Genomic DNA, 27,595 nt, shown 5'->3' with positions numbered 1-27,595 from the left:
TAGTTTCTGTACTCAGGTTCTGTAGTTCACATCAGCCGCTTTTGTTGTGGAAGTTGAAAGGTAAATAGTTGCAGGAAAAGCACCTGTCATTTTTTCCTGCAGCAAGTCTTGTCCTGAGGACTCATTGCATTTTAAATATAATATCACTAACAGCTGGAACACCTAAGGCTGAACTACCTGTAGTAGTGATTTCCTGATGGGAAAATACTGCTATATCTGAGAGGGTCTGAAGTTTGTTGAGAACCTATACACGGGTTGTTCTCAACCCACACAATAAATAGGAAAGGAAACATGGGAGTAGTTGCCCTTTAGATAAGCTTTTCAGTCAGTAAACTACACTGTTAACAGCTGTTTGGTTTTTTTTTGCTTTTTTTTTTTTTTTTCCCCTCTATCCCTAGTGTTGTCAGACAGGCATAATAGTGCGAACAAGAGTTGTTGCGTTGTTCATGCTTCACATCCTAAACTCTGCATCCAGCACTCTTTTTAGACTTCTGTGATCATATCCTAGGTAGCATCTGTTTCTCCTAGATGTTCTAGTTCACCCTTGGAACAGCTTCTCCTTGAGAAGAGTTTCCCATCAAAAAATAAAGCGATTGGCATTATTTGGAGAGGAAAAGAATTTCGGAAGAACCTGGGAGCTCTGAGAGTCCTCAGAGTCCTGCTCTTCACTCTCATTTCATGATCTGTGGCTACAGAGCCAAAGCAATTAATGTTTCAAGGTAGTATTGTGTTGTATGGATGACTGCTCCATTCTATTCTCTGAAATGGGACTGGGATTTAGAATGGGGTTAGGGCTGCTGAATTAACTGGGTGAGCCATGGCAGATTTACTTATTTTGCCTGTTAGTAAAAAAATTTAAATAGTAAACCTGGAATGCTAGGAGGTTACTAAGATGGTCTTTGCTTAAAACAGCTTCTACTGTGTTTTTTTTGTTTGTTTGTTGGTTTTGTTTGTTTTTTTCCCTAAACAACAAAGAAAATAACTATCAAGATGCAATATGTTTTATCTGGCATATGCTTCCTTAGTGTAAAGTGTGATGATGGATATCCTAGATGACAAAAAAGAAACAAATCAACCCCTTTTCCTGATTTGTCAGCAAGGTTTTCTCCTTTCTGCAAAATTATACATCTTAATAAAAGAAGAAATATAGCATTATTGATTAGACATTTCTAAAGGGAAGGAAGAAAGCATATGGGCTGTCTTTCTGCAAATATTAAACAATGAATATTGTTAGAGACTAGACTAAATGGAAAAAAAATGTCTTATTTAGAGTATGAAACTCGTCTAGGTTAATGTCCATAAAGTTTAAATTAGTTCAGACTTTTCTTATTAGAATAAATGTTTCCTTTTAAAAAGCATGATAATCATAATCAAGACTAAATTTGTTCTGTTATTTATTTTCAAAATGATTGTACATGTTTAGCAGACTTTTGATTTAAATCCCTAGGGATATATTGGAGACAGATGTTTAGATGACCTCATGTTTAAAGTAAAGTTATATTTGGACACTAGATTAAATTTTCCTTAAAATCTTTCCTTATACGTTAGACTGTGGAGGGGTGCAGAAAGTATTGAATGATTTATGTTGAAAAGATATTACTTTATTTTTAAAATAAGTTACTGGAGTTCAGTAGATTTTATTTCAGGGGACCCTCAAAAACACAAAATGTCTGATTATGAAACAGCATATTTAAAAATGAAAATATTGTTTCTGGTTGGAGAGCTAAATGGGAAACAGACTTTTTTTAAAGTTCCTTGAATTCAAATATAAATTTACCATGTCATTTATACCTTCCACCATAGCTTGTTAAAGACTACAGTAGAGCTTGTGCAGTCTTCAGCTGATATTATGTTATAATAGGACATAACAGTAGCTAGTATTTTTACTGCTTTCTGGTTTTGAATGGCTAAAGAATAGTTTCTATCCAACTGTAGTTAGCGTCATTGTGTTGGTGGCTATGATGATTCTAGAAGTTACACTGAACAACATTTTGGAAAAAAACTCTTCAATATTTCATCAAGTCATAATTATCAAAATTGGCTTGTTGAAAATATATTGATTGACAGATAAAAATAAGTCTCTTCAGTCTTTTGAAGTTTATAGGCAACACTCGCTGTTAATGCATTTGGTTAGATAAACAAGTTACTGAGCTGCTGGAATTCTGCCCTTTATAGTAATAACTGAAGTATTGTACTAATAGATGTATAGCTATTCTTGCCACTGCTGAATATTTTTCTTCCTAATTACTACTTACTGCCAAAATCTACTCTTCTCTGTAGCCTGATGCAAAGGTTGCACTAAAACATTAAAAAGATTAAAAAAAGATTAAAAAAAGATTAAAAAGATAAAACATTAATTGGATGCTTGGCACTTGGACTGCAGATACCTTTTGCCCAGATACCATATGAACATTTCTGTGAGGCAGCCTTTTTTACTGTTTTCAGTCATTTAGGTTGATTAAGATGGTGAATGTAGCCAGCAGAGCTGGAAATCTGTTTTGTACTGAGTGGATCTTGTTAAATTCAGGCAGCAGATGAAGCATTTTTCACTGTTCTCATAGAGGTCTGCTGGGTTAGAACTGGAGTAGTCCTCTCCTGGAAAAAACAAATTTTCTTGCAGTACTTGGAGGCTCTTCTTTCTTGTAAGAGTGGATATTGGGTGAACACTGGAATAAAAGCCATATGCCGACTTCACAAAGGGAGTGGAGGGAGGAGACCTCATCCTGTTCCTGAAAAATGAGGTTTCATTCTGTCTTGTCTTTCTAGGGCTCATTGCTAGTAGGTGAGTGCAGATAGAGAAAGGTACATCAGGCACGGGCAATAACTATTTTGAACAGCATGGATCTAATTAAAGCCTACTGAAGGAATGTTGGTACCCATGTGATGCCATTACTGTAAGCAAATATTATTTTGTTTATCTTCTTCTTCCTGAATCAAGATTTGGGCTTTAGCTTCTAACTCTGGAAAATAATAGCAAACATTCTTCAAAAAATCAATGAAAACCAAGTGTTTTGCATAAAAAACAGGATGGCATCTAATATTTCACACATGAACTAAAAGAAAATATTACCCATTTTTGAAGTGGTATATAAACAGAACTTTTCTATATCAGTAGGCATAAGAATTCAAGCTTTGTTTATTGATTTGGAAAACCTGTAAAATGTATAATTTACCATGTATTTGAACTTTTTGGTATCATTTCCTCTGTAAGATTGTGCTCACCTGGAATTCAAATATTTCTGGCAGCTAAAGAATAAACAGCAGGATCACAAGCAAAAGTATTTTGGGAAATTAATAGCAAAAAATAAATTGATGTAAAATTAAAGTTTATACAAACACAAATATCTTCTGCAGACTTTCAAAAAGCAAGAAGTGGCAATAAAATTGGAGCAGGTGGTCCTTAAACATCTACTAAAAATGTCACTTGTCAAAATTCTTGGAACAAAGATAAGGGGCAGCGTAGAACGAACTTCTAAACATTTGCTGGATAAACTAGTTTTACAGTGTTTTGGTTATGTATTGTCCACAAATAGATTTTCTACATTCAGAAATGTTCTTTAGGGGCATTACAAGAACATTGATCAGTTTAGACTTGCCCTAAACTTTTAAAATGAACTAGTCATTTGCTTGGTCTTGCAGAGTCAATGCTTGGAATTAGGTTGAATAACTTGGGCAACAACTCCTGTGCTTGTGTAGTATGATCCCACCTTTCATTACATGATAGCCTTTTCCTTTTTCTCCATATCAATCTATATTTTGTTCAATAAATAGAATGAATAATGGCTGTTCTATTTAAATACTCATTATCTTCTCATTTAATGTGCTGTCACTTACATGTACATTTGACTATTGATTATGCTTGAATCTTTTTATTCTACTTGAGTATTTTCACTGAAGACTTCAGGTGGTGTGCAGAGATTTGTAGGAATCATGGTTCCTCAAGATGGGCACCTGCAAGTAAATTAGACATGTTCACTGACATCCTGTGAATGTCTTGTGAAACCTGTAGAGAAATGGGACATAATCCTGGAGGGAGGAGAGGGAAATAACTGTCTTAACTGTTTTTTGTTTGTTTGTTTGTTTGTTTTGTTTTGTTTTGTTTTTTTTTCTTGCTTGTAGTCCTTTGTGTCCTTATCTATGCATCTTCCAACTGTTTTTAAGAACAGAAGGGACCCTAAAGACAGGATGTTACTCTGCTATTTGGACTGAGCCACGTGCATTCTGTGCACAGAATGAGGGTAGCATCCTTCAGGGAGAAACACTGCAGTCAAGTAGAGATGGTATATCAGTTGCTGCAAGCTCAGTCTTAAACTGGTCTTTTTCTGTTTAGTCTTAATCCTTGTTTCCTACATTTTAATTCATGTTTGTAACTGCACCTAGAACCTTAATAAAGAACCTGTGAAGATCTGAAAAACTCTGATGGGAGAACCAGCTGTGTTTAATAAATCCCCTTTTCAGGGGGACATCACTAGGGCTGGAACCGTATTTAGTTCAACTGGAATAAGGATAGCTTACTTTGTCTTTATTTTGACTACAAACTCTATAGTTAGGAAATTAAATTCAGACAGAGGAATAAATCATTGTATTGCATTTTGTATTATAGTTGAACTGTTTGTAAAACTTGAACATATTTTATATTTATGTTTGCTAATTGTTTTGTAAACCCTTCAGTATTCAGGTTTGTAATATAAATAGTTTTGACTAAGGGCAAGATTTAGACTGCCTGCACTCTGCCTAAGCAAAAATTGGGCGCCTGCGGCTTGTGGAACAATTCAGAACAGACCCGTGAGATTCATGAGACCAGGGAAAGACTTGGGACCCTCCTTGGCTTAGCCTGTAGCCCAGGAAACTGAGGAACCAAGAAAGTCCTTCTTTCCCTGAGTCTTTTCTACTGGGCTGCAGAACTGGGTTCATTCTTGTTCTTTTTATGGTCTTTGAGTCTTGTAGTTTTTACGTGGTGATGCACGCTCAACAGGAGGGTAGCTGAATATGCAGTGGCCCTGGTGGTGAGTGAAGTCCTCTGAAAAATGAAATGACGGACTTAGTCATTTTTTTTAAGCTGAGGAGAACCTCAGACATAACTGTCCTGCTTTCTGGGCCCTGATGCATTAACTTTTCATGTGTACTTTCAGGGGAACTGGCACTCCTCAGTTCTAAGGGTATGCAGGTGCCTAAACCATGAGACTGATCAGTATCTAAATTCCTTTGAAATCAACGGAAGTTACTATTTCCCTTGTATCTCTTTTGACCTGTATTAGATCTGCACAAGGTCTCCTTTGGTGTCCAGCATGTCCATCTGTTCACCAGCTCCCAGTGGCTGCTCCATGGATGTGTACAGGACTGAACTGCTGATGAATTATCTCACTGACTGCAGGCTTGGGTGCTGTGAAGTGTCCTGCTGCAGCCAGGCAGCGACCTTCTAAGTTTGCAGTGCGTAGGCTGATATCCCAGAATTACGTAGGCAAATAACTTTAAAATGAAACTTTCCAATTCGAGTGTCTAAAACTGGATGCCTAGAGGCATATATCAAGTATTTCATTATGACAGGCATTATTTTTAATCACAAATCACTGAAGTCTGCAGGAATAGAATGGGGCTGGCAAAGTATGCTCCTATCTGGTAGGAATGACTGGTAAAGGGCTCCTATCCCAGAGGCTTTGGAAGTTTTGTTTGATGAAAAAACGTCAATTGATTTAAAAAAAACAAAAAAAAGAAAGATATCAAAGACGAGAAGCTATAATGATATTGGAAAAAAAATATTTTGCCTTAGTTTTAAGCAAAACCTTCAAAAGATCGTCACATGCTGCTTATAGAACAATAAAAAAGTTTTAAACTGGAAGAATTTTCACTTTATACCAAGGTATGCAAGTTTGCTTTAGTTGAAAGTTTACTTTGCTAATGGAGGATTTTAAAATAAAGTTGACTAATTCTGAATTCCAAGATCTAAATTTTACCACAAAAGATTTTGTGTGTGTGTGTGTGTGTGTGTGATAAACTATCACAGAATGCAGATTAATCACAGCAATTACGGATGAACAATATATAATCCATCAGTGAGCTGAAAGCTTGTCTTCACAGTGTTGTAAATAGAGAAAGAATAATTAATGGACTGGACAGAGCTTGGACCAGTCTGCATTTCAGAGCTGATCTGTCTTTAAGAAGGGGCAGACCAGCTGACCCCCAAAGTTCCTATCTCACCTAAATTACTGATTCTAACTCTACTACAAATGCTATTTGGTATGAAAAAAAAAATAGAGAATTGTAAATTTGATACAATCTATTAACTTATATCTCTAAAGTCCTGTACAAAACTTTAACCGATATCCCTTCTTGCATTTGGACATTAAGCTAAAATGTAGGAAAATTTGCTGTCATTTAATAATAAATTTTAAAAGTATTGCACTTCTAAAATGTGCAGCCCATCATCAGGTACTGTTGGATCAGCTGTATTGTGGTCAGTAAAAAGAGCTGTGTGATGCACTGAAGAGCACCATAAATCTCTTTTGGAAAAGTGGTAACAGTTTTATATAAAAGCGTATTTTCCATCCAACAAATGTAAACCTTTACTGCAAGAAAGGAGGAGATCAATTCTGATGTACCGCTGGCACAGGCATCTGTGACGCACGATAACCTACTGCTTGCTCTCACTGCTTGGGTAATGCCAGTCTGCCACAGCTCTGGCCTCATATTTTTGGAGCCCTTTCTTGAATGCAACATTTTTAATGTACGTTATTTCCCATTCTGTTCTAGAACTTTTATTCTCAAACTTGAAGGAAAAAATATAGTGTTTGATTTTCCATTCACCAAGTTAGATATGTAAAGTCACATGCATGTTGTCATATTTTTGGACATGGCTCCATTGCCCTTTTACCAAAGGATCTGGGGTGCATGTCTGGAGCTGTTTTCTCTCTGATTTGTATTCAGTCTGTACACGGTTGTCTTGCTGAGTGAGGAACAGGGTTTCTTGTGGGCTCATAGACAGTACAATAAATTCACAAGAGGTATTTAATAAGTGAGATAAGACTGAAGCAGTCTTCTCTGTCTGAGCCTATTTACACTCAGTTATCTAATCGCATTGCTGTTCCATCTTGACTTCCTGGGTTACACTTTGAAACTGTTAGATAAGAGGACTGTCAATATTTGCCTTAGCAGCTTCTCTGGACAGCTTAGTTATTCCTCCAGTTGTAGCTGGGACCCAGTCAATTTCTCATGTTTTCTATTGAGATTTCCATCCCATATCTATTGGTCACCTTCAGCTGGCTTCGAGTTGGAGGCTGAGCTCCATCTTCTGGGCCTGGATCAAGCACAAGTTTCCTTCCGTTCTTGAGTGTCCAGGGCATATTTGTATTTCTCCCTCATTTGTTGCAGGATGGATGTTGGCAGTGGTCTGACAGACCTGGCAGAGATGTTTGTGCTGTTTCCATTCAGAGTTCCATTTGGGTTTTGCTTAGCTTCTGCTCGGCATCTCTAGGTTTTTCTGAAACTCTTTTTCCCAGATCAAAACATCTTATGTAGAACATCAGATGTGTGAGGTATTTTTCTAACATATGTCCCGCGCCAAGCAGGACCTAAATGGCAGCATGCTCTGAATGTATGCAATTTGTGCTTTGTTTTCCTACGTGTTCTTGCCAGAACCCTGGTGGTATCAAACCTGCTAGTGGGGAAAACATTTTCTGTCAGGAATCTCCCCCAAAGTTTCTCCTCTCGTGTATAATTTAAATATTCTTTTTTCATATCTACAGACAAACTAGGTAAATAAATGGAGGCCCCCAGCTTTTTTCCTACATTTTGTAGCCAGTAAATACACCCACTCGGTTCCTGCCTACAACAATAAAGTCCTCAAACTTGATAGGCAGTCTCTTGTTCCCTATTTACTAAGCATGATCCATGGAAAGATAAAAATGAACGTTTCATGTCTCTTGTGTGCATAGAACTTTCTGGAAGTTTGTCTCACTCTGCTCCTTGATCGGATTAGCCCCATGTTTCAGCTAAGAGTCTATCTTATTTCATGCCAATAGTTTGCAAACTTCCAGCACGAGAAAGGGTGCTTGTCAGTTTGGTGTTTGGGATTTTTTCTGTTGTTATTTTCCTTTACAATTAACTCACATGTTTCTGTTAGGGATGATGTTGCCTGTGCAAGCCCTGTTTCTTTTATTAGCCAAGTGCTACCTATAATGAGAATCTCATTGTCCTTTTTAAAATTATTTTTAACTTTTTTTTTTTTTTTTATCATTTCTTTCATCCCAGTGGATTTTGTCACTGTCTAGGTTAAAATCAGCACAAACTCAGGGTACATTTAAGTCAACCATGTCACCCTTTTCTGTTGCAAGGTTCCCCATTGACCTATAAAGGAAAGAGGTGGTGCTATTTATCTGTGCTTGTTCTTATTGTGTTAGAAAACTCTTTGAAATGACGCTCAGCCCTTTTAGGGAACCTATCCAAGGGGCTTAGGTGACAAACCTAATTGGTTTAGTTTTCTGTTAGTTTGTTTGCCTGAACTGGGGGAGCTGGCAGGGATAACCAGGCAGTGGAGGAAGAGGAGTTAGTGGTTTTGGTATCAGCTGGCTCATTCAGTTGCTTACTTGTTTTATCAGGCTGCAGTGAGTGCCAAGAATGCTTCAGCTTCTGAATGTCACCCAAAGCTTAACAGATATCAGCAATTTAACTTGCTCTATTGTGGTAGCTAATGAAGCTGTTTGTCACCTTCCATATATACACTCATAGGACCTGCTTCTCAGGTAACCTGAACCCTTAACAAATACCATTAAAAGAAAATACGTATTCAAATAATCCATGCCAGGAAAAAAGGACTTTGCTCAGCTTTGTGTGAGGATTAAGAGGGAAAGAAGGTTTCACTCTGCTTTTTAGGAAAGAGCTTAAGAAACTCTTCTTTGTAGTACTGGTGCACTGATGAACGTGTATGAATCCTGAACTGAGTTTAGGGTCTGGGGAATGGATTTTGGCCTTTGTATTGCACTTTGCTCAGTGTATAGCCTGCTTGACTGTATGTGTGGAAAAAAACAGTGAGTTGCAGCTATGGTGATCAAGTTGCTGGTCTTGTTTCCCAGCACGAGCCTGCCACTAGAAAAACCCATCACCAGAGTTTGTGTTAATCTGGAACACTGACAGATAAACCAAGGCATAGAAGCACTATCAAAAATGTCTTGCCTTGTTGGTCAATTGAGGGCAGGGGGTGATGTTGGAAGTGTGAGGGAATTTACATTTTCACCTCACTAGCTCTATTCCCTTTAGGCTCTGAGGCCACTGATTTTAATGTCTTTCTAGTACATTATCCTGGTTCGTTAAACTTTATTTTTCTGCCTGACAGTACTTTTCTTAATTTGCTCATAAATCTTTAGAAGCCTTTACTTATGTTCTTGTTTGCAGTATTCTGTAATCTTTGTGTGTGATACATGTACTTCAGCATTTAAGGTGGAGATGGCAGTGTTGTGCTTCTTCCCTGTCTTGCATGGAGACAAAAGCAAATTGCAGACGACTGTGGTTCAGCTTTGTCTCTTCGGACTCTCAGGCTGCTGTGTTGTTTTCTGAGTTCATGTGTGCAAGAAGAAGCCTAACCGTGCAGAGGGCTTTGCTATCTGCAAGTTTTTCTATAGGAAGATAACTATGTCGGTCATATGACAGAAGTATTGAAATTAAGCTACAGCAAGTAAAGATCTGTCTGTATGTGCTGCAGGGAAGTATGGTATCAATTGAAAAGTTCCATTAAAAAAACACTTAATTGAAAAACATTTAAATTGAGAATAATTTTATTTCACATAAAGTATTGCCTTTGTTAGTTCCAGCTAAAATGGAAGAGCTTGGATTTTGAGCTGTTCATAGTCTGGAAGTTACAAACTTACATAGTATTTACGACAGTTTTATAAACACTCATGGAAACTATAATATTCTTTTCAGAAAACCATTGTCACTAGGGGGTTAAATGCATCTGGGCACAAACCCATTGGCTTGAATAAGAACCCAATTCTGTGTTTGGAAGACTGATAGTTTAAATGTGTTCTTGGTGGAACCAGAGCAGTGCATCTGAACATCTGGAACTTGGGCCTTGCAGCTGGAAAGCAGCCAGATGCTGACCTTGGTGGTCCTGCACCTGTGGATGCGGTGCCCACCCCAAGTCCCACGGAGGTCTCAGATACCCACACCTTGCACAGTGTCTTCTTGCACACTGAAGTCTGAAGAGCTAAGCACCACTGATTACTTGTGTCTCAGCTTTCTTGTTTTCGTATTAGGAGGTTGACTATATAAGCAAATGTTTTTCAAGTCTCTTACTAACAGATCCTCATAGATGACAGATGTCTCTGTTATTCTACAATGCTTTTTTTTTTTTTAAACTTCCAGTTTTCCTCCTTAACTTGTAGTGCTTCCATATTCATTAACTACTTTACAGTTGGATGGTTTCACTGTACCTTTTTTTTTTTTTTTCTTCCTAACTCTGAAAGCAAAACTGTGCATCTGTTAATAAGCTGCTACATCCTAGCGACTCAAACACAGCTATTAGGAAAATTCAGTGGCAACTGTGTAACTTTGAACACCTATTACATCATGAGTAGAAATAAATATTTTTGGAAATATGAAGTCTCATATAATATGAAAATATAATTTACTGTATATCATTAGTGTATACATTTTTAGTTCTTTATTAGTCTTGAAACTCACATAGACAGTGGTAGTTTTAAGAGCATAACCCTTTATAAATATGTGGTAGAGTTTGTATTGCTATTAGAATTTACCTATTTTATCCTACGAGTGAAGCCTGTGACACTTAAGGCATTTGAAAAAGCTTCACATAAAAAATACGTGAGATGGGGTTGGAAGAGGGGACAAGTATTTATTATACATTTGTGTTCCACAGATACTATCTGTTTCTTCAATGGCTGTGATTGTATTTAACACTGGAGATGTGTCTGCAGTTTGTTCCTTAAAAAATTGATATTTAAGAGGCGGCATCATTCATACCTTCTAGTCCTGATTCCCTGCCTGTCCAACTCCTATTTCACTACTTTAATTTCTATTCCTCTGAAGTAGGAATTTCAGGAAACTGGCTCCAGACCATGTGGAACAAGGTGTATCACTATTCTTGAAACATAAATAATACAGAATACTTTATGATAGTACTACTTGTATGTATGAAATCTATTTGTCTCGATTATTTTTAGAGTTATTATAAAGTAGATTATTGTTCTTTGTCTTCAGTGTTTTACCATTTAAGCTTTTTAAATGAATGCTAAAGCTGTTTCATGGGGTACTTACCACCGTTTTGTTCCTAAAATTCAAGCTCTCTATGAATGCATTGACTCTATTTTTGTTTTCTGTTTCAAGCTCTTGTGTATTAACTGCAAATGTCTGTTCCTTATTTGAAAATTCTGATATACAGGTCTTTTTCTTTGGGTTTCTACAATAGTGAATGATACATACTGATTATAATCACTTAAAAAAAAAAGTATTAATCAACTTGGCCTCTTAAAATATTGATGTAGCTTCTGTAATTACAAGTAACTTCCCACCACAGGTAGCTGTTGGTACCACGCCTCATGTGAAAAGAGGAGATCAAAAATCAGTTGGGAAATCCCTACTCTGTATCTGCCTTTGCTGTAGTTATTTTTTTGCTGCATGTGCAATCGACAAGACTAGCAGCAACCATAACCAGTATAGTGATGTCTAAGTTTTCAGAAGATTAGAAACAGTAGCTCATGGGCATGAGCTGTTCATTTCACTCTGTGCTAATGTATTCTAATGATGATGCTTACAAATGCTAACAATTTTGCTTCTCATCAAAGCATGCAAAAAAAAATGAGGGGAAGTATCATGTTATGAAGACATATGCCAGTATTTTCTGAAGCTTGTATGTGCCTGCGATGGCCTGGTAGGACTGTAGCAGGTCAAAAGCAAATATCTAAAGATGACTGATTTTTTAATAATTCATACTTGGGCATGACTCGATCTTCTGAAGGAGAGATTGTCAGTGTCCAGAAGTCTGAAGTACTATTTTTAAAACGTGCCTGTAAACTGTGCGGGTTATGTTGATCTTTAATTTTATTTGAACTCAAGTATTACATACTTAAAATTATTTTAAATAATGTCCTATGATTTGTCCCTTTGCTAAGCCTGCTCCCATTCTGAGTCCTTATCCCTTCCGGTGAAGGTGTTGCTCACATCTTCCTCTTTGTTAGTAACATGTTGTCTCAACACACTCTGTCCATTTTGATTTACTAGTTAAATTAGCAGCTCATTCACTGGTTACAATGATGTATTGTGGCCTGGGCATTCTGTATTTGGATTACGATGTTGCCTTTTGAATAGAGGGGTTGAAAGTTTTAATGTTGGAGACAGAACAATTGCCATCTTGCAGCTGATGTGGATTTTCCCATATAGCAATATACCATTCTTTCCATAGGCAAATATACTCATACAGATTTCGCTCTTGTGCATTTCTGTTGTGAGCACAAATGCAGTGTTTCCATGTAAGATAAGTATTGAATATTAGCAGATCAAGGGAAGGTGAGGATTAGTTAATAAAATGTGGATATGCATAACCTTGATTGCTTAAAATGCTTTTATTTTAAATGCTGTGCCTGTTTAGATCACTAATGTATTTTAATTGTTTCCATCTTTCAAAATATATCTAGCAAGTTCAGTTTTTAGTTGTTGTTACACAAATAAACTGGTATTAGATGCATTGCTTTCTTTCTTTCAAACACACTTTCAAATTAGTCCTTAATGTGGTTTGAAGATTTTGCCAACATATTCTTCCAGATCCTTTCCTTGTATGAGGGTGGTTGATTACATCTATCTTTTGGTTTACAAATGCCAATATATTCCAAAGAATGCAAACCCTGGGACCATTTGTCATCACACTTTGATTGTAGTTCACTTCATTATTGTATGTAGGAGGAAAAGCAAACAATTAGATGCCTGAAAAGGGGAGAGGGGTGGAATTGGAGTGTCAGGGCATGCTAAACATTCTTATTGCATTGCATACTTTAACCTCCTATTGTTTTCCCATTGCTTTTAACACTTACATGCCTGGATGTGACAAATACACATATACTGGAGGGAGGGGATAAAATAAATAATAAATAACAACAACTAAACAAACAAAAAACCCAACCAACCAAAAAACAAACCAAAAAAATCACAACCCACCACAAAACCAGAACCCTTTGTCTAAATGTCAACGTTCCCAAAACAGTTGAAGGGCTACAGTCCTTTAGGACTTAAATTTTGTGGACTATGTGCCTCACTTTTGGTTTCTGAAAAATTCTTTCAGTTTCCTTTTTATTTAGAGCTCTGTTTTCAAAATCTGATTTGCTTGGCATAAACACTCAGTTTGTAGACTTACTCGTGTCCAAGTTGTATTGTGATCAACAGCGTAGGCATCCTTCTCTGCAGGGCTCCATTCAGCGGCTGTTTAGAGAAGCTTCATCAGATCAGCCTTTGTATAAACCATCGTGGGGGAGAAAGACAGTTCCCACCAGTTTTGTCCTACATCTGCTGCAGCATTAGATTGCCTGACCGTGATGCAAGAGACTTGTGTTCAGCTCCTCCTCTGTAAAAACTAAAGCTGGTGTTACGTGCTGCTCTGGGGGGAGCAGGGTGACCACTTTGAGCTGCTGTGGCGAACAGCTCATGCTCTCAGCCCTCTGCATTGAACACCTTTCCACAAAACATTTAAGGGCTGGGAGAGGTGGTGTGCATGCCTGTGGAGCCTACTAGCAAGGAAGGAGGTTTCAATTTAAATGTTAAATTCAGAGCTGAGACTGTAATCCCAACTTCCTGCCTCCCACCAGAGTGCCTCTTCCACTAGGCCAGAGTGAATAGCCTTTGATCCAGTGGATCTTTAATTTCACAAAATGTACTGGTCTGAACAGGAGGGAATGAATAAATTTACTTTCTACAGTTATTCTGTTGTAACTTGGCATTTAGGGCAGTTTCCTGGGAGCTGATAAAGGCAGGTTTAGATCCCTTTTGTTAGAGGCAGACAAGGAAACAGTTTCCCTTGCCTTGATGCTATTACTCAGTTACCGTTAATTTGTTTACTTGTTTGGTTGCAGGTAAAATCACCATCATTGCTTTTTCAAAAGGAGTCACAAATGGTAATACATCTAATTCCAGGATGAGGCTGCAGGTTGACAATACCGGGTAGAAAGAGGCATCTTACATCTGCAGAGAATTTGAGTGTCTGATAGTGACAAGGGAGTGCTCTCCCTCTGCTTGGCATTTCCCAGTGCTGCTCCTCAGGTGAATGCTTGGGGTTTTGGCTCTTCCTATGGACCTCAAAGATACTCACCATGTCTGTGAATGTGTCATTTGGGAATCCTGCTTAATACACGGTAGATTACACAAATGAGGTGGAACACTGTATGTAGGTACAAATAGCATTCAGCATTTCGTAGCATATTCTTTGTGGTTTTAGCCTCAAGGCAGCAGTTTCAGACCCAGAGAGTGTCACAGCATGTGTCAGGGGCACAGTGGAAGGGAGGGCAGCTGAGACCAGAATAAATACCCACTCCTGCAAGTGCTGTGCAGAAGAGTAGAACTGAAGACCCACCTGTTATAGAACACTTCTTTGAGTTTTTGTGGGACACTTTTGCAGGCTGATAATGACTACTTCCATTTCAGGGTTAAGGCTTCAAGACTGATGTCATCTGCTTAATACGCTTCAGTTTAAGCAGTGAATGTCCCTTGTTTCAAGATTTTTTAATTATTATTATTTTATTTTATTTTATTTTTCTGCCAGTGGTCTGTAATTTTGCATTCCAGTGACTTTGGGAATGGTATTTTTTCAATTGGACTGTGTGGTAATAGGGGATATCCTGGTTTCTGAGTGGTTCATTTTTGGAGTCTAAAAATAGTCCTTCTGCTTGTATGTTAGAATTTAAATGAGAAAGAGATACCTAAGACAGTGGAAGATGCATGCGCCTTGAGTCTCTCTACTGCTTCATATATCAGTCATTGGGAACTCAAAACATAAATGTCAGTATCTTCTGTTGGCTGACAGGTGGTGCCAAATGCACCCGGATTTCCTAGATATTTGCACGTTTTTAACCAAAACTCTGTGGTTAACCATTTTTTAAGCAACAGTCAGTACCTGAAGTACTTAAATTACCCCTTAAAGGAACATCAACATACACGCAAAGGTCTGTTAATAACTAGCTCACAGGTTTGAAGCAAAAACTGTACAGGACTGTTCAAGGAGCCAAACCTAACTTTTGCTGTGGATGCATCAATCTGGGGGAGTCCATTTGTGCTAATAGCTCATACAGGAACTGAGATTCTAGGAACAGCATCCACTCAATCACCAGGCAGCTTGGTTTGATGCAGCACTTATGTGAACTCAGTAGGAAGACTCCCATTCACGGCCACGTTCGTTAGGGAGCCCTTTAGTGCACAAGCAGGCATTTCCCTCATTCAGAGAACATCTGTCAGCTGCGGTGGAATTGTAAACAGGCTTTGGCCCAAGCCCATCTTCCCTGCTCCTGTTGAGCGACAGGTTTTGTTTTTTAAAATGCAAACAAAAATGCTTATAGTCCAGAAGCTGGCTTAAGGCCTGCCTCCCCACCCATGGCTTTAAAAAAAAAAAAAAAAAAAACCCTCTTTCAAGCTGTGTAGGCCCAACTAGGGAGGTGAACTGGCTTGAGAATCATGACTTTCTTAGCCTGGAAAGCATTTGCATAAGCTGTCAGTTTTCTGTGCCTGACCCCAGCTTTTGGCAACTGCAGTTCCTGACCAAAGAGCAGGAATGTTTTGGCAGCTCTTTGGATTTTCCTGATGCTTCTGTTAACTACAGTGCTTCCATCTGTTGTCTTCAGAGGCTCATGCGACCAGGAAGGCACAGATTTTCAATTCTGGATCACGTCATTAGGTTTAAGAGGGACAGAAAAAGTTGTAGGGTGTTTTTCCTTAATTTCTGTTGTGAAAAATGTCTTTGAGGTCTGGCTTAATACAGATCTTAATGCAATAGGAAAATAACCTCAATTATCCATGTTATGATCCCTTTTTGATTACCTTTTTTTGAGGAAGATGCATATTAAAAGAACACAGTAAACTTGTGCACAAATGAAGCAAACAAGCTGTCTTTCTCTAACAGACCTTTAGACTTAAATAAGTTATTATTTGTTTGCCTTCCAGCATTTATAAGGATCTTTTACAGAGTTAAAGCTTCAAAGGTGTCTTCTCCGTTTTCCTCACCAGGGCTGTTCTAGAGTGCTTTTCTTCCCCCTACCACCCCTGCAATTTCTGTTGCTCAGATAATCCTCATCATGATTGGCCATTGTTTGTACTTAGTTATAATGGATTGTGGAGTAAAATCAGCACATAGTACAGGAAGAAGAGTTGAAAAAAGAAACACCTGCTTGAAAGAATGGCTATCAAGCAGTGAGATCTACAGGCTGTGAAATAAGGAGGTGGTAAATGTCTCATCACCTGGGTCCTGGAACAGCTCATTAACAAATATGCTAGAAAGAATGATCCTGTTTGGCCAGGAAAATGGTCCGTAAGGTCATTTCTAGCTCTTGTTTCTATGACTGAACAACCCCACAGAGTGAATTCCCAGCACCAGCTGGGAAAAAAGCGCCAGCTAAGTGGGAATAGTGAATTGTAAGAAGTCTGTTTACTGAATATTGAAAAGGCTTAGCACATGGTCATGAGAAGACAGCAAATTGTTATTTTTTTTTTTAAACTGTAGTATGATTTCTCACTTTGGTGCCATTGTGAGAAAGACGAGAGAGAAAGTGAACTCAGTAGCGCCACATAGCTTTTGTAAGGCAGAAAACATATCTTGTTTCTGTTTCGGTCTTTCTGGGAAGCCCCTGTGTTATATGCCTCCTCTGTGTCTTTAACAGTTAAAACCAAAAAAAAATCTTTAAAAAACAGTTTATGGTAACAATATCAGAGAGTAGTTAGGAAGTCAAGGATCCAGTTCATCTAGTCTTCATCTTTTGTGAATAGATGTTCCTTTCATGTGAAATACTCAATTGTAGATTTTAGGAACAACAGGATAAGCTGTGTGCAATTTTATACATCTGGGCCATGTTTTTAATACACAGAATGCTAAGCCCCTGCCTGCATAATGTGAAAATAAAATGCATGGTATGGTTCATAGAAATCAGACTTACTGCTAGCAGACTTCCAAAGCATGCAAGATGTTCTGCTGGAGCACACACTGGGGGTCTGATCTGTGAGGGAGTAGTTAACTCTGGCATATTTAGTTGGCCTGTCTTTTCTACATTTGCAATATCTAATCTTTGTACAAAGCCGATGAAAATAAGAGAAATGAAAGTAACCTGAAAACTTAATACATATGCTGTGTTGTTTATGTTCACTTGTCTTTTTCAATGTTTGTCTTCCAAAATCATTTTATTTATGGGTAGGAAAATCAAAGGATATTATATCTTATCCTCATGTCTAATGCTAATTAGTCAAATATTTTCCTCCCAAGAATATAAATAATCTCTTCTATAGGTTTTTAATTATTTTAATAAAATTATTCAGAATTTTGTTTCAGATTAGTAGAGGGCAAGACAGAAAATCTTAGTGTTCTATAATATATGTGTTTTTCAGTTGTCTAAAATTAAAATAAATTCTGCTCTGAGAGCGTAGAGATGAGAGGAGATGGACAGATTCTGGTTTCTGCACAAAAGCAACCTATTGAAGCCAGTTGGATTATTTGCATTGATACCTTCATCTGGACTGATCCCAGAGCATTACAGATGGTGTTCAGAGAAACATGGAAGATGCCTTCTTTGCATAAGAACTACAAGACCTGGGCATTTTATTGAACAAGGTTAATTTTGAGGAACGTAAATGAGAATCAGTTGCTATTTTTAGCATCTAATAATTTACTTCATTCATGGTGACTTTTATTTTAGTTATTTCATGTTCAGCAGTGTTTATCATAAAGCTAGTTTATATTTTTCCCATGAAGTCTCTTCACTTCTCAGAGAAAATATCTTTGAAAACATATGTTGTTACATAAGAGCCTGTTTGTGGGAACTTCAGGGAACTTGTGCAGACTTGCTTAATCATCCTCTGGAGAGCAGCAACACTTATTTCCTGTCTGCTTCTATTACTTGATGCTGTGCCTTAAAAAGGCACTGCAACCAGGAAGAAAACAATCTTTGAACCAACAGAAAACACTTGAAAATGTAAGGAAAAATGGAAGTAACAGCCATGTCAGAGCAACTCAGTGTAAATAAGAAACAAATTCTGGAACATTGCACGTTTGATCTTTGTAACATAAAGGTAAGAACTACCGTGTGCAAGTTTCTCTGTGCTTCAGCAGAGCTCAATGAAAATCCAGTGCCAGTTTTGAAGTAATTTCCAGGTATATGATCTAACATTTATTTTATTTGGCTCCACGGCAGCCATGTACACATACCTTTAGCTTCTTTTAAAATAAGGACAATTTTGTAGCTGTTGAGACAGCAAAAAAACTATGAAGATGAAATCAGTGTTTTCATATTTTAGATGCATTCACATACATTAAATGGATTGCCATCCGTTAAATAGGTGAACTGGATTATGCACCTTGGCATTTAGGTAGCATACTATACCCCTTATGTTCTTTTCAGTAATCAATATATTCTGCTGGTGACCCCCTTTGGGACGGTCCTGTATAAAATAACCCACAACTTAGAGAATACTTTTTCATAGCACAGGGCAAGTTACTTAATCTTTAAGTGACATTTTCTTTGCTGCATTTGTGGCATACCTCCAGTTTCTGCTCTAATACCTGGGAAGGGTTAAGTGCTGCTCTGTCCCTTTGTGACTCCAATTTCATTCCCATGTTTCTAGAGCATAATTATTCATGTTTTTCATTTTTCTTTGTTTTTCTTTGTTTCTTTGGAAGTAAAAACAGAAAGGTGAAGAAGGTACAAACCTAAGGTTTCTATTTCACTGTATTTTGGTGTCATAACTTACAGGTCAGAGTTTTTAAGAATGTACTCTTTCCCAGGTCAATATATTTGGTGAGATACAGGTAACTCTGGTGCTGGGTAGCTGTTGAAGAGTCTTTTCTGAGGAACAGTTTAGAACGATTCCGCTTTTGCCTGGCTCTGTCTTCTTAAAACACTTCTTGTTCCTCTAGGCCAAAGCTCTCTAATATTCTGCTCCTAGTGATGTTGCTGAAGCTTTACTCCATCCTCCTTCTCAGCTTGTCAGAGCTTAACCTTGTCTTCTTGAAATCTTACATCCCCCTGGCTTCTGTGGGGTCACCCATCAGATTTTTAGATTTTTTTTTTTGTGTGTGTGTTCTAAAAAAGTAACCAAAGGCAGTTGTAGTTTCTTCCTTCATTTAAACCCTCTGAAATTCTCATGAGACTCTCTTCTTCTACTTTTTTTTTTTTTTTATCCTGTTTGTTTCTTACTTCTGCACCTAGCTTTTGAGCAGTCTTATCTACAAATGTGAGTTCAAGTGCTGTTTCCATGCTGTTGCTTTTATTATTTTTTACTTCAGGCCTCAAGTGTTTCTGTCCAGCTTAAAATCTTGATTTACTACTCTGATGTATGAATTCATGTTCATGACATCTGGAATAGGTTTGAAGCCTTCTGACTGTAAATCCCTCTTCATTCTCTCTTAATATACATGAACTACATGAGTCTGTCAGGCCCGTAGCTGTGGTGTCATTTCAGACAGGACAGGAAGGAGCCTTTACCTTGGTGCTCATTTTCAAATCTCACCAATCTGTTGCCATAAGGTTTCTTGGATTGGGCTTTCTGGACAGCACCGAAGTGTAAAACGTTTTTTGAGGTGGCTGTCATATTTTATCTTCATTGATGCAAGATTCTTTTCTTTGGAAGCGAGAATACAATCTTGCTGTTTGTGTCAATTCACAAAGTGTATCTCTGGTGGCAAGATGAAGTGTATCACCACGAAGGTGTTTGGGGACCTCATGTCTGAAATTGTTTTCGTTCTCATCATGTGCCTTCAGGCGTAGCAAGTTCCATATCCAAGCAGAAAAAGCAATTGTACATGAAGCCTGTAATGAGGGCCAAATCAGGACATCAAAGGAAGACGTTTCTTCCTCCTCTCACCCGAAGATGAAACAAAATTAAATTCCAGCTACACTTTTTTATGCACACAGGTCACAGTGCTGCTACTGATTGGTTGCATTACTTTCCTCAGAAGAAGGAAACAATGGGGAAGAATATAAAAAAAAAAAAGAAAAAGAGCTATGACGTACTACAAGTGATTCATGCAAGACAAAATTAGAGACAGAAAGAAATAGAAAAGCAGAGAAATGAGAGGAAATCAAATGAGATATGACAGGAAAGTCTGCCCCTTTTAATTCACAAAGTTTCAGTTTCATATTTTGCTGTTTTAAGGAAACCAAGGCAATAAATAAGATATTTTTTTTTAAATTATTTTTATTTTTTTTTAGTTCCAAATGAAAAACCCATCCCAGTTAGGAAATAGCTCCTCACCACGGATTACTTAGATATTGTTGGAGCTCCCAGTCCCTATTTGCCAGCATGCATGTTTTAAGAAAGCAGCATAGGATGTTCCGTAATTTTGCAGTTCTTTGCTGGAAAAGGCTTATGCTAGCTTATGCAGAACATCTCAAATACCTATGAGGCAGGAAGGTCAAGGACAGTGTTTATTTTTTCCTTTCACCAGATAGTGAACTATTTAACTGAAGTGAAGAAAAATCTTTTAGCTTAGGTATGGAGTGGGGGACAAATTTAGATCCTTCTGCATTTTGGAGAACGGGAGGAAGAAAGTGTTTCATTATTGTTTTGGCTTTTGAAGTAGCACAGTGCCAGCCACGCTAAGAAGAACTCCTCTTGGTGAATCTCCCTGTCCTCGTGGGCTGAAAGAGCTATCCTTTTACTTGTGGCACCTTGGGAGAAGTGTGAGCGGAGTACAAGAGTGGCAGCACAGCGCTGCTCCTTCCGTGGCCCTGTCAGAGTGCTGCCTCCCCTCCAGCTCCATCTGACCTGGGAAGCGACTCTGCGAGCCAGCGCTGTCCGAGCTGCTGCCCCTTAGCTGGAAGATGCCAAACTTGTAATTCCGAAATGAAACCTGAGATTTGAGCTGTACCTAAGCGATAATTTTAATAGCTCCCCTTTTAGGTGTGGGACACTAATTGGTTGGTATTGATAGTGTGGTAACCGAACATGCATCGTTGAAGTCTATTGTTGCATCGCTTTGTTTAAATCTGCAGTACATTGCCAGCAGCAGTATGCTGACGGAAAACTGTCACAACAGCGATCACTGCAATCTGGGAGTTAAGTTTGACTGAAACATATGTCTTCAATTTTAATAGCTCAGCTTCCCAGATGCCCTAGAGGAGAATATTGCCTGAGAAGGAGCTTTTCATGTAAGAATAATTTGTGTTAAGTAGCTCAGTGATCTGTTTGTTAGGTTAGAGCTGACAGTTTGTTTATATTTCTAAAGGGGTATGATGAATGGGAGAGAAGTTGATGCTAATTAGCCTAAATTGTTCCTAAGAATGCAGAGCACTTTGCCAGTTTCATTGTTTCTGTTTCTTTGCACATTTTCAATAATTGAATGGAGCTCAGACCATTCATCATAATTTTAGGTAAGATGGAAATAAATGAATATAGCACGGGCCAGCCTGTACGATGGAAGATGTCACTTTAGAGGTCAATTAGGTAAGACATCAAACTAGGACTAACGCTGCATTTTCTAATCCGATTGTATAAATATAGTAAATGTGAATGTTTTCATCTAAGGAATTAATTCTCTCTGTCATGATACTAGTATTAAGGTTTTCTTCTTGAAAACCTGCTTTGGCTTATTAGCATAATGTTTTTTGTCTTAGACTTTAACTGTTACCTCGAGGTACGGACCTCTGACACTCTTTATGAGAAAATGTGCTGCCTTTCAGTATACTGTGTATCGGATACAATAAATCTAAAAAGTCTGCTCTTGGGAGAACAAAAGTGTTGGTCAGGTGTGATTGCAGGCGGTGTTAGCAGAAGGGGCTGAAATGAATCAGATATATGGCAAATGCAACAGTGGAGAACCTTTTAATATTATTCGCTTGACTTTACATAGCATGTTGTGTTTCCCTTTGTTTTAGGTTTGGGGAACATAACTGCTCAAATTCAAAACATCCTGTCCATATGCAGAAGGATAATTTTATAAGAATGTATATTTTGTATTTTATTCCTTGATAAATTGAGCTTAGATTTGGGGGGGCGGGGACCTGGAATGTTAACTTTTTAGGCCTTATACAAGACCATTCTTTTTTAATTTATGCACATATAATACCACAGGAAGAGATGGTATAAATTTGTGGACTGTGGAGAATGAGTGAACATTTTTGAATCAGGATCTTTAAAAGGGGTGAAATTTGAGTATGATTAAGTTAGGAAAAAGGCTCGCTTACGGCGGAAGTCAGAGACTCTGTATACATTATAGGCATGTCATGGCTTTTAAAAAGTTATGTTAGACTTCTATACAAATTGTGAAGGAATTTGTATAACCCCAAACAAAATTCTGTGTGGTTCTGAACTCTTGCAAAGTACAAAATAAAATGAAATGAAATAAAAAGGAGTGAAGTAATAATAGTAGTTAGTATTCCGGTCAGGAGTGAGTGTTGCTGTAGGGCAGGCTGGTAGTTTACACTGCACGGGTGTTTTGTTGGTCACTAATTTTCTTGGAAGGAAATGATCCCATGGCTTATGCTATCCGCGTTTGTGCATATTTGCCCTATAATTGGCATTTACTAAGGGGACTTTTGGTTTGATGGATGACTGTCAGGGTATAGCCTGCTAGCTTTGATGCGGATTGCTTTTGCATGAGGTTTTTTTACATTAACTCATTAGAAACTCTGCTCTGCTTCAACATGCTCTTTATTTACCTTCTGAAAATGTGAGACTTTTCAGCCAAGTTCCAAGGGACTTAGTGCGGTTTTATTTGCATATCAGTGTTTTAATTTGGACAGATGAAAGTTATGTTATTTGGACATAGCAGAAAAATAGTAGATTATCAGCCTGTGAATCTTAAAACTTACAAGAGGTTCATTTAATCAGTTTAATTAGCTATCTTTGAAATGCTAAGCCACTAGTGAAGTATCTTTAGTGTATAACATTAACTTCTGTGTTCTTAAATTTTTTGTTGTTGTTTTTTGTTTTGTTTTGTTTTTTAAAGGGGGAAAAAAAGCAAGCAAAATCCAGCCCCATAAAAGCAGCAGGTATAGTAATATTTTCACAGCAGGTCGATATTCAATGAATGCTCAACAAATCCAGGATTGGTGTCTGAGACATATTAGTGCTTTCTTCAAGGTTGGATTGATTTGGTCTTTTCCTGTAATGTATCTGGGACATAGGACTGTTAATTAGATTAATTAACTATAACATGATTTATAAGGCACTTATAATACAACTATGGTTACCAGTGTATTTAATCCCATTGCCACATTTTGATTTGACATTTAGAAAAGCATACAGAAGAAATGGAAGTTGTGCTTGCTGATGCTGTCACTTTGTGAAGGTTCCTCTAATAAAACATTTTTTCTACAAATAGCTGTGCTAAGGAGAACCATATCTTGCTACACTGACCAATGCCTCTCTTAACATGAAGAAAGAATTGGAACATGCAGAAGGTTAAATTCTTCCTTTGGGTTCACACAGCTAGAAGGGCATTTCATAGAGAACTTTCTGCTTTTCAGTTACCCATTGTTTACTGCCTTGATTTTTTTAATAGGACGCTGCATATCAAGTTTGCTACCCTTAAAAAAAAAATCAACAGAAATGGCAGACATTTATTTGTAAACTCCTGATTTTTTTGTTTGTTTGGTTTGGTATGGTTTGGTTTGGTTTTAGTTGATGGGTGGATACAGTGTAATATATTATTTCTTACAAGGCATTGTAAATGTAAATGTAGAGTAAGAAACACCACAGAAATTCCAGGTTGTTTGGGTCTGCAGAGTAAGTTGACAGAGTAACGCAACGTGTCCTTTTTTTTTCTGAAATGCCAGAAGTTTGTGAAGGATCTGAAATTTATTTGGGTTGATCCCAAAATGAAATGATTAATTTATTCCCAGTCCTGTAAATTACTTGTGCATGTTTTCAACTTGCTTGAACAGATTCTCTGGACCAACTGACATACTCAAGTCTAATCATTTTTTCAAGGGTTTGCAAGCTCTTTTGCTTGTCCATTCTGGTTGCTGTAATTAGCTGTTGCTGTCTGAAGTCTGCTTGAATGTGACTTTTTTGTTAATTACAAGTAGTCTTGACTCTGTCACGAGGAACTAATTTCTGTTTCTAGTAGGAAGACTTTTATGAGTATATAAAGAACATATTAACGACGTATAATCCTATTCTTATGAATTTGTGGATTAAAAGACCTATTAACCTCACTGAACTGGAAAAAAGTTCACTGACAGTGTTTGAAACGTTCAGCTCCCTTTTATTTATTTTTCATGGCTTGGTATGGTACCCACAAGACATCAATGCCAGAAGAAAATGAAACTAAGTGACCAAATATTTTGTTTGTTTAATTTTAAAAATTAACTCCATCTTTTACCCTTGCCTAGGGGTAGCAGGGAGTGGGGAGCAATAGATTTGGCAGAAGAGTATTTATCCATGATTTAAGCTTTTCATTTCCATCTTGAGAGAGACTTCAAATACAAACTTGTGTTTGAATGAATAATGTTGTTGTGGTTGTGATGCCAGTAAAAGACAAGCAAGGTTTATACAGTCATCAGACTCAGGCAAGGGAAAACAAATGATCAGTTGCTTATTCAATGCTTGTTTTGAGTAAAAATCCAACATTTGCTTTTTACAAGTAAATAAATGCAATAACACAAAAGGAAAAGTTTTTGCTATTTAAGGAGTTTTATTTTCTCCACAAGAGGACTATCAGGTGGTTCTTTACTGAACTTGACCAGCCCCCCAAGTAGCTGGTGAGGAAGGTATCCCCTTCCTTATACATAATGAATAAACAAATGAGGAGGAAGACACAATTTATTTACATTCATTTCTGTGGCTTATTTGACTAAGGAGATTTGTCTAATAATAAATGCAGAAGACTGCAAGTCAGACTTCCTAGGTTTGTTTGCTTTCTGGGTTCTTCAGCTGCTGCTGTGCTCTGTGGCTGTTTCAGCATTGGTACTGCCACTCAGAATGGGACAATGGTCAAGGGCGGGAGAGGAAACAAAAAAAAGACTTCTTTGGATGGGCCATAAGGTATAAAAACTGGTCTATTTCTATCCTAAAACATTTCTCAAGGTCCATCTAAAGGATCAGGGAGTTTTTAAAGGGCATGTCCTGTAAGTTGTCTGGTAGACATGTTTCTTGTGGTTGATCAGACCATCCTTTAATGAACTGGAAGTAATTTTTCAAAGCTAAGAAACTCTACTGTACATCCCACTCTCTACCTACCACCCCTCCTCTTCTGGTTTTGTCTCCACATGTTCTGTCGGATGCTAGATTGTTTTCAGCTCCCTCCTCCCTCACCGTTTCTTCTGTTCTCCACATGGACCAATGTAGTGAGTGGTTCATACAGGCAAGTGAGGGAAAGTGGAGGTGGGCTCTTTGCAGGGGTCAGCTGAGTATGGGGTTGAGAAATCTTTAGTGGCAGCTGTAGCTTGAGTGCCCCAGAGCAATGCATGGCACCAGGAGGCCTCTTTCTAAATTGAAACATTAGCAGTTTTGAGCTGTCTCCATCAGCCTTGCTGAAGCTTAGAACTTGATCATTTATGTTCCTGAAAACCCAAGCTATCTCCATTCCTTCAGCCTTTTACATTATGTTCCTACCTGCTTAGGTCCACACCTGTGACTTATTTGAAGAACAAGAAGGCTGATTAATTACATCACAGAGGGGTCACTTTTTAAAAGTCACTGCTGTCCTGGCTAGTTAGTATTGAGTCACATACAGAGTCAGACCTAAAACTGTAGGATCAGGGCTGTCTCAAGCAACACCTGTGGTATAGAAAAGGCAAAATGTGCTAAATACAAATCTCAGTGTCAATGATCTATTTTCCCTGCTTTAAGTTTCCCCTGAATCTTTTGACTCCCTGCAAAAGGTATCAAAGGGCATGATCTCACATATATGAGGACCACAAATCCCATTGAGCACCACAGGGTTGAAATAAACTGGGATCTTCATCAAACACAAAGCCTTGTAAATACTGAGGTAGAGAGAAGACGACTTGTGCTATCAATTTCCTTGATAGGGATACATTGCCAGGCTTAGCAACATCAACTGCTCACTCAAGAGATTTCTTTTGCCCCCTCTGGCTTGAACAAGCACCTCATCCGTAGCTGCAGGATTCGCAGCTCTCTCATTCTTCAAATATCTGACAGTATTTGCTCTATAACTGACCAACAAAGAAGGGCCCATATCCACAAAGTAAGCTGGTGCTATGCTCTGGCAGCAGGATCCACATTTTTGAATCAGGTACTTTTATTCCCAGTAAACAGAATAGGGAACACTCTAGTGGAAAATGCAGAGGATGAGATTTATATCTTTTGCTACTATTGAGGAATGAGGCACCCCCTAATTCTGTGGAACAGCTTCAAACAGCTCGTCTATGGCCAGAGAGAATAAATACTGAAGAGTATGTTTATTTCTGCCTCATAACTGAGGCACACTGGTGTTGGCAAGAGCCATGGATTCCAGTTCCTGTTTTAATGGGTGTTTGTTATAACATGTATGAAAAATGCTGAAACTACTGGATCTGGAAATGAATTCCACACCTTTCTGCTTTTGGAGAAGTGCCTCAAGCATTAGCAGTCTTGAGGATCTACTTTCTCTTTGCTCTAACAGTCTTTGCCTTAAAGGTTTTAAGCTGAAGGGTTGTGGATGTAGAACTGAAGTTCATAGATAGATGGGTGGTAGGGGATGCTGGAGCATCACATTTAGAGGATGCAGCATAGAAACAGACTTTGTCTGTCCACAAAGCCTGCAACATATTAAAGCGTAGATTCTAATGTGTCTTGTCAGATGTTTCAGGCAGAAAGTACGAAGCATTTCTGAGAATCTAAATTTTGACTTCTCTTGCCTGTATCTTCCTTAATTGGGGCCAGAGACTCCTCTAAAAGTCACTGAAGTGAACAGTATTTGAGTATCCGAAAGGGAGCAGGCCTCCTAAGTGCTTCCTGGGGATGTGAATGTAAATTGCTGTGTGAGTCTAGCTCTCAAACCATTGTGCCAGTGATCCCATGGCAGGGGCTTTCCTTTGAAAATCTCTGGTGTTCGGGTAACCTGCTGCCATTGCTACCTGGTAAACCGGAAACCAGAAATAGGTACGGGTATACCCATTGCGTACATTGCACATGTATACCCACCGTGTGCATGTATACCTAATGTGTACCCATTGATACACGTATATGTAAAAATTCAGCTTAGAAGTTTGCACAGATATTGCTAAATCTACTACTACATGGCAAGAGTTAAGGAAATGCTTTTAAAAATAATTTTTAAAATGCTAAAAGTTCATTTAGAAGAAGTCCAAATGTTTCACAAGTTTGGTTGAAGAATCCAGTGTGCCTGTCAAGCTTTGAAAATTGATTGAACAGGAAAATTTGGGGTGCAGGTCTTAATTTGGTACAAAATCACCCAGTATATGAGAGCTCAGCCTGAGCTGGCCAGACCAGATCCACCTCC

The 27,595-nt window shown here is 38.1% G+C and overlaps 1 protein-coding gene across 2 annotated transcripts in view; it reads left to right on the top strand.

The window, feature by feature from the left end:
* Positions 1–27,595, top strand: part of SLC25A21 (solute carrier family 25 member 21) — a 254,296-nt gene that overhangs the window by 9,247 nt on the left and 217,454 nt on the right. Inside the window, exon 1 of one of the 2 annotated variants that reach the window (XM_048059876.2) lies at positions 18,146–18,258. The exons of the other annotated variant lie outside the window; for it this stretch is intronic. The gene's annotated coding sequence lies outside the window, so the exon portion shown is untranslated. Of the gene's footprint in view, positions 1–18,145; positions 18,259–27,595 lie in introns of those variants that run through there. 2 annotated transcript variants of the gene reach the window in all.

This window comes from Anser cygnoides, chromosome 5, assembly GCF_040182565.1.
Source record: "Anser cygnoides isolate HZ-2024a breed goose chromosome 5, Taihu_goose_T2T_genome, whole genome shotgun sequence".
NCBI classification, from domain to species: Eukaryota; Metazoa; Chordata; class Aves; order Anseriformes; family Anatidae; genus Anser; species Anser cygnoides.
The sequence above is the reverse complement of the archived record's forward strand: the minus strand, read 5'-3'. Positions and strand labels throughout refer to the sequence as shown.